The following is an 11193-nucleotide window of genomic DNA, read 5'->3' as shown; positions in this document are numbered from 1 at the left end:
TGAATTTGGGTAAGAGGTGATTTTGGCCTTGAGTCTGTACGACTCGTAACATCGCATAAGCACTGTACCTTTGTCCTCTAAACAACACATGTAAACACAGCATATAGTAGACCAAAACATTAAACATATATCATTAGCATAAAATCAATAGACTAGGGCCAAATCATGCAAAATATCGGGACTTTTAAATTAAAGCAAAGGCATGTGTTTAAAAGGTCGGAGCACAGCAAAAGTACATGGTGCATGGCTTGTTTTGGGCATAAATTCTAAGTCCAGGGTCTTTCTTTGGAAAAATATGAGACTTGTCATTTAACTTGGGTGGAAATGGGATGTCGTTGAGCTTCAACAACTTTAGGACTTAGTGAAATAACAATATTCTGCCAAAATGGCGAAAATGAAGAAGCAGTTATTACAAATGACATTAATTATCTCCAAAGTGAAACGGATTAAAATATAACTAGACTTAGCTGTGGTCTAAGACCACGAACACAGCCGTGTTGTAACCCCTTAATGACCTTTGACCCCAAAATATATAAAAACGCCCATAGACAGTGGCTAATGTCAATGTATGGGTGCACGTGGCACCACTTTGCTATGTTATTTGTGGCAGAAGGGGCATTTTAAAGGATTTTCGTCTCAGACCGGAAGTGACCACTCAATGACCTTTGACCCCAAATAAAAAAAGTCCACATATGAATTGGGTAACCACAATTCATGTGTGAACATACCGTTACTGTCCTATGTTTTTCTTAGCAAATAAAATTTTTGAAGGTTTTTCGTTTTATACCGGAAGTGACCCCTTAATGACCTTTGACCCCAAATCTGTGAGGACCCCATAGACACTGGGTAATAACAATGCATGTCTGCAAGTGGTGTCACTGTCCTACGTAATTTGTGGGAGAAGAAGCATTTTAAAGGTATTTCGTTTTATACCGGAAGTGGCCCTTAATGACCTTTGACCCTAAATAAAAAAATACCACATATACACAGGGTAACTACAATTTATGTGTGAACATACCGTTATTGTCCTATGTTTTTCTTAGCAAATAAAAAATTTTGAAGGTTTTTCGTTTTATACCGGAAGTGACCCCTTAATGACCTTTGATCCCAAATCTGTGAGGACCCCATAGACACGAGATAATAACAATGCATGTGTGCAAGTGGTGTCACCGTCCTACGTAATCTGTGAGAGAAGAAGCATTTTGAGTTGAAATCACGTTTTTGACCCTATGACCCCTGCGTGACCTTTGACCCCACGAGTTTCATATGACATGTAGGGGCATGGTCAATGATGGTTGTGACCAAGTTAGGTCAAAATCGGTGTAAGCATGTAAGTGCTAGAGCAAATGAAGTGGTCGGCAGAAAGAAGAAAGAAGAACTAGACTAAGCTGTGGTCTAACCCACGAACACAGCCGTGTTGTTACCCCTAATGACCTTTGACCCCAAAATATATGAAAACGGCCATAGACATTGGCTAATGTCAATGCATGGGTGCATGTGGCACCACTTTGCTATGTTACTTGTGGCAGAAGGGGCATTTTGAAGGTTTTTCGTCTCAAACCGGAAGTTACCCTTAATGACCTTTGACCCCAAATAAAAAAATACCACATATGAATTGGGTAACCACAATTCATGTGTGAACATACCGTTACTGTCCTATGTTTTTCTTAGCAAATACAAATTTTTGAAGGTTTTTCGTTTTATACCGGAAGTGACCCCTTAATGACCTTTGACCCCAAATCTGTGAGGACCCCATAGACACTGGGTAATAACAATGCATGTATGCAAGTGGTGTCACTGTCCTACGTAATTTGTGGGAGAAGAAGCATTTTAAAGGTATTTCGTTTTATACCGGAAGTGGCCCTTAATGACCTTTGACCCTAAATAAAAAAATACCACATATACACAGTGTAACTACAATTCATGTGTGAACATACCGTTACTGTCCTGTGTTTTTCATAGCAAATAAAAAAAGTTGAAGGTTTTTCGTTTTATACCGGAAGTGACCCCTTAATGACCTTTGACCCCAAATCTGTGAGGACCCCATAGACACTGGATTATAACAATGCATGTGTGCAAGTAGGGTCACCGTCATACGTAATCTGTGAGAGAAGAAGCATTTTGAGTTGAAATCACGTTTTTGACCCCTATGACCCCTGCGTGACCTTTGACCTCACGAGTTTCATGTGACATGTAGGGGCATGGTCAATAATGGTTGTGACCAAGTTAAGTCAAAATCGGTGTGCGCATGTAAGTGCTAGAGCAAATGTAGTGGTCGGCAGAAGAAGAAAGAAAGAACCTGTAAGAAAAAAGACACAGCCGTGACTAACGTCACGGCTGTGTAATGACTGGTCACATGTGAGAGCTAGTACCCAGCAAACACAAAAACGTTTTTAAAACGTTTTAAATTTACATTTTGGGTTTTGGTTTTGGTAAAAACGTTTTAATAACATATTTTTAAAATGTTTTCGAAATGTCATTGTAAACTATTTTTGCAAACATTTTTGGCCAAATATCTTGTCAACACTTAAATAACATTATGTTAAAATATTTGCACCCAGCAAACACAGAAATGTTCTAAAAATGTTTTTTACAAAAGGTTTTAATAACATTTAAAAGTCGGGTTATATAAAGGTGGTGAAAACATTTTAAAAACGTTATTGTAAATATTTTGGGCAAACATTTTTTACAAAATATTTTTTCAACCCCAAAATAACATTCTGTTTAGAATGATTTGTACCAAGTTTTCAAAAATGTTTTTGGAATGTTATTAAAACGCTTTTTACCCTTTATATAACCCGACATTTAAATGTTTTCTGTAAAACATTTGTGTTTGCTGTACAGTAAATTACCAACAAATGTTATTTAATGTTATGAAAACGTTTTATACCATTAGTGTACCCTTTATATAACCCGACATTTAAACGTTTTCTGACAACCGTTTATAACCTTTTGCGAATGATGTCGAAAACGTATTTTGTTTGCTGGGTACTCAGTACGATAATAACTGATGCAAATCAAACAACAAAATATGGTGGGATGACCGATACAACATGCTGGAAATGTATAAAAATTGTCAAATTTCATTCAAATAGGGCTTAAGGGATCTAAAATGAGCGTTTATTGCGTTTCGACAGTATTTTTTGTGGGACATGAGAGCACCTCAGACCTATCGAATTGCATTCTGAATACGAAGCATGTCTTTCTGATATCAAATAATTTTCATTTTTGAAAATCACAATATAATACAAATTTTATGACAAATTATAAAATTTGATATTTTTCAAATTTTGATATATAACAGTCCTCGAAGTAAATTATATAAATCTAATGACATATTCTTAAAGTGTATGTAGCAGGGAGGAAAAGCCGACGGTCAATTGAAAATTTTGACCTTTCATATTGAAGATATGGATTTTTTTCCCAAAAAGACCTAATTTTTTGGGTGTTTTGGGAAAAAAATCCATATCTTCAATAGAAAGTCAAAATTTTCAATTGATCGTCGGCTTTTCATCCCACCTACATACACTTTAAGTATAAATCATCAGATTTATAAAGTTTACTTCAAGTACTGTTAAATATCAAAAATATCAATTTTAATGATTTGCCATAAAATGTGTATTAAATTGCGAATTTCAAAAATCAAAATTATTTGATATCAGAATGACATTCTTCGTATTCAGAATGCAATTCGATATGTATGATGTGCTCTATTGTCCCACAATAAATACTGTCCAAACGTTCATACCCCAGCCCTTAAAACATTACAAAATGCTATGTAAATAGACATTTAATAATTCACTTGACTTTTTATGGATGATCTCAACCTCAAATGAACAGAAAATGTTTAAAAATAAATTTCTCACTCAAACGATGACCTCTCTCTCTCTCTGTACCACAACTTTTTGTAAAAATGTAACAAGAGTAGAATAACAGTCATATTTAAATCACAGTTTAACATATTTTCTAGGGAGACTCCCGTTTTAATGATTGGGGATTATTCAACAGAACTGGCAAAAAAAATCGACGTTTGTTATTTTTGGCAATATTAAAATGTTTATAATATAAAAAGAAAAGCACAATTGTTGTCAAAAATACCACATATTTGACCACACATTATGAATAAACTAAAGCATTTGCAGCCATTTTGAAGTCGTCCATATGACCGGATACTCAAATTATTTTACAATTTTTGCCGTGACAGATGCAAACAAATTACAATTTCAATATCAAAATGTGCATGAATAAGGACGATTTAGCTTAAATCTTTACCAATTTACCGTATAAGTTGTGTAATAATCGGACTACCTACCATAGCCATAGGGTGAAACAATTTTTGAATATAGTTCACTAGTACAATCGCGATATACCTCTGAATTGAACCATATCATGCTGACCACTCGCACCTGTAAGATTAGTATCTTTGAAACGAACGGTATTGTATTCAATCTATGACTTTAGTCTCAGACATACATATACAGATGATAAGTGCAACCTGCTTGTAGTGCAGCCCGATATATTCAAAGATTGTTTTACCTTATTGCTATGGTAGTTACATCATTATTACATCACTTCTACAGCGAATTATGTCGCAGTATTTCAAGCTGATGAAGAGGACAACGTGTCCACCACCTGGCCCCACAGCCACTTTCCTCAGTCGTTATGCCTCTATGCTACGGATCTATCGTTATGTAACTTAGATTTAATTGAGATGCAAAAGATGTAATTCCATTAACTTTGACAGAAAATATAGAAAGAAGCCTAGAGGTCAACTTATAAGGAGATTAGCTCCCTTGGGTGCTTCATACGTCAAGATGCGTATCCGTTATTAAATAAAACTGTTTGTTAATCAAAGATTTCCACGAAACTCTGATATACTAAAATCGAGTCAAATGAGACACTTGTTGCAAAAATTTAATTTGAGCTGTGTTAAAAAACGTACTACACTTGCTGTCTATGCTACTGTCTGTTGCGTAAAAAGTAGAGATATATCCAGGACTTTGTGATGTAAATTTCAATAGCATTATCAACACATAATTTCATGTTTATTGGGAACTAGTGTAAAAGTTAAATTAATTTTGATTTATTGCGACAGATAACTCATTTGGTTGATTGTGTGAGATACATCATAGGAATAGCGCTCAGTCTAACACGCCGCTAGTCCGACAGGCCGGTAGCCGACTACACACATTTTCTAAAAACTTAGGGGTGCGTCAGTCCGAAAATGAAACCACTGCAATAGTCTGACACGCCGCTTGTCCAAATCTGAAAACACTTTTTCAGTCCGACACGCCGCTAGTCCGAATCCGAAATACACTGCGCTAGTCTGAATCTTGAAAACACTCCGACACTGCGCTACAGTCCGAAAGTGAAAACCATAGCGCTAGTCCGAAACTGAAAATCACAGTGCTAGTCCGAAAATTGAGATTCGGAATAGCGGAGTGTTTTTCAAATTCGGACTAGCGGAATGGTTTACAGTTCGGACTAGCGCAGTGTTTTTCATTTTCGGATTAGCACAGTGATTTTCGGCGTGTCGGACAGAGTGTATTGGCAGAGTGTATTTTAAATTAGGACTAGCGACGTGTCGGACTGGTGCAGTGCATTTCAGATTCGGACTAGCGGCGTGTCGGACTAGTGGAGTGTCGGACTAGCGGCGTGTCGGACTAACGCCCCGTACCCCTTTTACTATCAGTTGCCATGTTGTCATTTTTTTGCCGCAATATTGGCGTTACCAGTCGTCGTCCTCCCAAGCCCGGGCCCAAGGCGCGTAACGGTCATTGGAGTCATTTTTGTCTTTATCAGTAGCGATATTGTCGCGTACAATCTTACTGGCGCCACCTGCCGCGTTATTGGTGCCATCAAGAATATTATCGGCGACATCAAGAGTGTTTTGTGCAACACTGCCAATGGTGTTGTCTTTATCAGTTGTGTTAATTTTGTCAGCATTGTTATTGGTGTCGTCAACAACTTCATGGTTAGTGGCTTTTTCCTTGTCATCTTCAGCGCTATTTGTGTCATCTGCAGTGTTTTTGACGCCATCACCTTGATTTGCATCGTTATTGGTGTCAGCAACAACGTCATGGCTAGTGGTTTTTTCCTTATCATCTGCAGCGGTATTTGCGCCATCTGTAGTGTTTTCGATGCCAGCACCTTGATTTGCATCGTTATTGGTGTCATTAACAGCGTCATGGCTAGTGGCTTTTTCCTTATCATCTGCAGCGGTATTTGCGCCATCTGCAGTGTTTTCGATGCCAGCACCTTGATTCGCATCGTTATTGGTGTCATTAACAGCGTCATGGCTAGTGCTTTTTCCCTTGTTATCTGCAGCGCTATTTGCGTCATCTGTAGTGTTTTCGATGCCGGCACCTTGATTTGCATCGTTATTGGTGTCATTAACAGCGTCATTGCTAGTGCTTTTTCCCTTGTTATCTGCAGCGCTATTTGCGTCATCTGCAGTGTTTTCGACGCCGGCACCTTGATTTGCATCTGAATTTGTCAATCCTTTTTCAGTGTCATTAACAACGTTTCTAGATCTTTCATTGGTGTTCAGTCGTAACATTGCAGTGTCCATCGCCTGATATTGAATGATAAAATTATTAGTAACAATATTATTAGCAATAATAATAATAATAATAATAATAATAATAATAATAATAATAATAATAATAATAATAATAATAATAATAATAATAATAATAATAATGATAATAATAATGGTAATGGTAATAATGATAAAACTAACAAAGCTAAACATTTTTTTTCTGATTATCATTAAAAATTACAACCCCATATTTTGGTGTACAGAACCACCAGCATATTTGGGACCCCCAAAAAACATTACGCCCATCTGACAGAATGTTGTTTGTAATAATAATAATTATAATAAATGTAATAATCTCTGTATTTGAATTACCAAAAATGCAAACAGTACAATACAAGGAGATTCAGGAATAAGGAAGGTAATTCAGGACAGAAAAAATAGACTTTTAAAGTCCAAGTTCATACATAAAAGTAAACACAAAAAATAAAGGTGGTAGGTTTGTGCAGATGTGTTGTCATTTTAACCGCGTACTTTGTCCTGAGCTTCCGATTTTTGTAGCATCGCGATAAAAGACTTTGCTTTTAATAGAAATTCTGCTGGGATCCAAAGCTTGTTTTCTTTATTTTGATTTTCTCATTTATAATCTATGAATGGTGCAAATTGTAATTAGTTTGATATTTTTGCTTACGTTTATATAATCTACTCGTCCAGTTCTTCTACTCCATTCGCTCTTTAATGTGTTACGAACCTGAAATGAATAATTTAATCAGTAGTATTTACAGATCTGGATAGCACCTGATACCACACCAACACAACTTGAAAGCGATTTACCAATAAAACCAGTGGCGTGCGCAAAGGGGGGGGAGCAGCTCCACTTTTGTTGGTCATTCGGGGAAATCAGTCAGTCGGGGAAATTGGAAGGTCCGTGGTAGAAAAAATCTCTGAGAAATTCAGGGGAATCAAGAATAAATTCGGAGGGAAAGAAGAAAAATAAAATAATCAAAATTGACCCCTCAAAATAGGATTCCTTGGCCTTTTAAAACGCTAAAACCCCATGGCTAAAACCCCACCAGGGGTCGGCCCCTGGACCCCACCCGTGAGGGGATTCGCGGCAAGCCGCTCGCAGTGCGGGCTACGCCCGCACTTACACTCCTAATCAGACTCCATTCGGGGTGAACTGAACAACCTGTCCCCCATTTTAAATGTGCTGCGCACGCCACTGAATAAAACACAAAGGAAGCAAATAATGTCTACCTTATTCACATTAGGAGTAGTAACAAATAACCAAAATAATATTTAGTTTATATTAAAGCGGCATGGCCAGATGTTTTTAATAATATGTTTTGTACCTAACATATACCCATAGCAAAATGAAAAGTTTCCCGGTGACCACCCGATGACCATTCGGTGGTTATCAGAAACCTTTCGGGTACCTTTTCCAGAGTTATCCGAAAGTGCCCGCTAGCGGATACCTTGCGGATACCTAATTAAGTTATCCAAAAGTTTTCGGGTAGACACCCGGAAGTCTCCCAAAAACTCAAATATTTCAAATGAGTTACCCAGAAGGTTCCCAGAAACTTATATTCTTTGCAGGAGTTACCCGGTGGTTATCCGCTTTTAATTTGACCTTGAAAATAGCATTAAGCATCTTAAGAATGCGTGGGTGGGTATATGGTCAAATTAAGGTCACTGTATGAATTCAAAATGGAGTAGCTAGCTGTTGGCAGTTGGAATATATTTGTGCAGAATATTCAAGTTATTTGTGGTCCAAAATGTATGGATTTACATGTAGGACATTACAAGATGTTTAATAATTAATCTGGAACATGCTGTAGGAATTATAAAGCATTGAATGCTTGATTTCATATGACAATGCAGGTAGGAAAATTTGTATGAAATGATTTGTATTGATGCAGTTTTATACACAATGTACCTAATATATGACACATTTGAATGTTTAGTTTATATCTTTTCTAGTAAATCATACATGATTTTGACAGTAAATTAATGTCAATTAAATTACTAATCATCAGCTAATGTGTCAATTAACTTATAAGCTTTGTGTTAAGCTATTTGTTGTAAATAAATTATAATATTTGATATAGAAATTATAGGCTGTGTCAGTGATGTGATCACACTTAGGTACTGTATACATGTTTATATGCTGATATCAATTTGGTTGTACATTAATTGGAATTTAAATCTGAAGAATATTTTTGTACAATAACTACAATAATTACACTGTACACTTTCAAGTTTCTTATAGCAAGATAGCACAAGCTCAACTGCCATGACTGCAAAGTTGTATTTCTCCAAAAACTATACAATTCAAATAATAAGCTAAATTGCCTAATAAATTTGTGCATACTCATGAATTTGTATTTCTGCATTCCCCAAAAGGTCAATAGGAAGTCTCCAAAGAGGTCACCAGGTATATCGTCACCAAAAGTTATCCGCTAGGTCCCCGAAAAGTTATCGGGTAGTTATCCGCTGGTTCCCCAAAAAGTCATCGGGTGGTTACCCGCTAGTTTCCCAAAACAGTCATCGGGTAGTCATCCGGTACCTATTGCCTGAAAGGTATCCACTATTGTTTCCCAAAAATTTATCGGGTAGTCACCCGCTACCTATCTAATTTGCATGTGAAATTTGCCGGTGTCTACCCGGTGACTATCGGGAAGTTATCCGAAAAATGTCTCATTTTTTGATATGGGTAGGCCTGTATCTAAATAAACAGATTCAAAAGTTTTGAATTCAATCAGTTAAATTACACAGACGGTTTTGATGTTAGAAGCAAAAACGTATTTCACATCAGCCCATAGAACAGTATGGTGGTATCCCACCATGAGGGATGTTGCTATCATTTTTCGCCATAGCATCTAAACATCTAACACCAGCCTTAAAGGCTTAATGTACGATTTCTCAAAATGCTGAAATAATACTAGTAATAATTGTTAGGAAGGGTTTCTGTCCATTTTGAGCTAAAATAACAAATAACAAATACTGCTTATTATGGCCGTTTAACATGTAATTCTATGGGAGGACATAAATTTATAATTATGAATTATGACTTTATGTCGAGCTCTTTGCTCTGTTGACCTACACACACTATAAATTTGGCTGATTCCATTTATATATGTGCAAGTTGGGACATGTGTAAACATTACAAATATGCCAAAAAATCAGGTTTGAAAAAAACCCAAAACAATTTCATATTATAAGGTCGTACATTATGGCTTTAAAATCTAAGATTATATGAGGAAAATGTGAGCTTTATTCTGCAGCCAAAATCTCTATTTGATAGGATAAAGTGTGGGGATGAGCTATGTTGCGTGCAATATGCGTGCAACATATTTTTTGAATGTAAAACAATGTTTAAATGTTGTTTCTTCTTTTTGTTTGTTTATTGCTTGAACGGTTGTATTTGTTTGCTACGTTGTGTGTTTTAAACACAAGTTGATTATAATTTTTCTGTCTTACAATAGTTTGGACCATTTTATCCATGGAAATTCGAATAGAGCCTTTTACGGGTTACAATTACGTACCTCTGAGTTAACATAGCAGGTGACGAAAACTAGATACATCCCCTGAATTTAACAGAAAATAATATTGACAAATGTGTAAACATATTATGTGGTAGAAATGCAAAAAATATAAATAAATAAATAAATAAATCAAAACCTAGAAGGGAACCATATACATAAATCATATAGTAGACCAAAACATTAAACATATATCATTATTTCTGTGTTTAAGTAGGCGGTCGCACCGTGCAAAAGCCAAGCTTGGGTCCTTATGAGGCTTGGATCAATCTATAATCTGAAGCGCAAGCAATGTGAAAAACAAAACAAAAAACGAAACAAATCTGCTCTTATCTTTTCTTTCCTAAAAAGTAACAATTTTTGTTGGAAGGAATAAGCCTTTTTTGGTCATTTTACATAATCTAAATATATCTTCTTTATGCCAGTTTTGATTTAAGCCATCTGAATAAACCAAAGGGTATTTTATGGTCACTTAAATTTGGTCTACTTATGTTTTCTTCGTAAATATATGTATTGATTTTCTCCATTTCCACGACAAATAATCCCGATTTCATTCCTACTGCGGCTACAACGGTTGGAATAAGATATTACAATAACAGCTTGGTAAGACCGAAGGTTATAATCATAGAAAATATAAAACGGCTATAATTTGCAGAAGCTGAGATGTGAGGGTGGAGGCAGAACATTTTAAATGACCCTTGTACAACCCTCTTTCTTTTTAAACATGTACGATGGCTTATGATGTTTCCATTTTGATCTCAATGCTTTGATATAAAAGTCAACAGCTGCCGTCCAAACTCACCTGCAAGGAACCCATTAAATCGAAAACGTACGCGACGTTTATGTTGATGTTACCAAGGAGCCCAATCAACCAAGCTACTCCAACCATTGGAAGTAACAAGGCTGTACTTCGAACTCCAATTCTGTTTGGGAAATAGAACAAAATGGCACTGTTTAGGTGTAGCGATGTTGTCTAATTTAAGCGTATTCAAATAAATTTAAATAATGGCCATTATTCAAAAACAGTACTATTTGCTCAAAGATAATAATAATTTTAATACGCTCACAAGTATAAAATACACAGAAATCCATACCCTAGTAAACTACATTTTA

The sequence above is a fragment of the Amphiura filiformis genome, chromosome 3 (genome assembly GCF_039555335.1).
Source record: "Amphiura filiformis chromosome 3, Afil_fr2py, whole genome shotgun sequence".
Taxonomy (NCBI): domain Eukaryota; kingdom Metazoa; phylum Echinodermata; class Ophiuroidea; order Amphilepidida; family Amphiuridae; genus Amphiura; species Amphiura filiformis.
The sequence above is the reverse complement of the archived record's forward strand: the minus strand, read 5'-3'. Positions refer to the sequence as shown.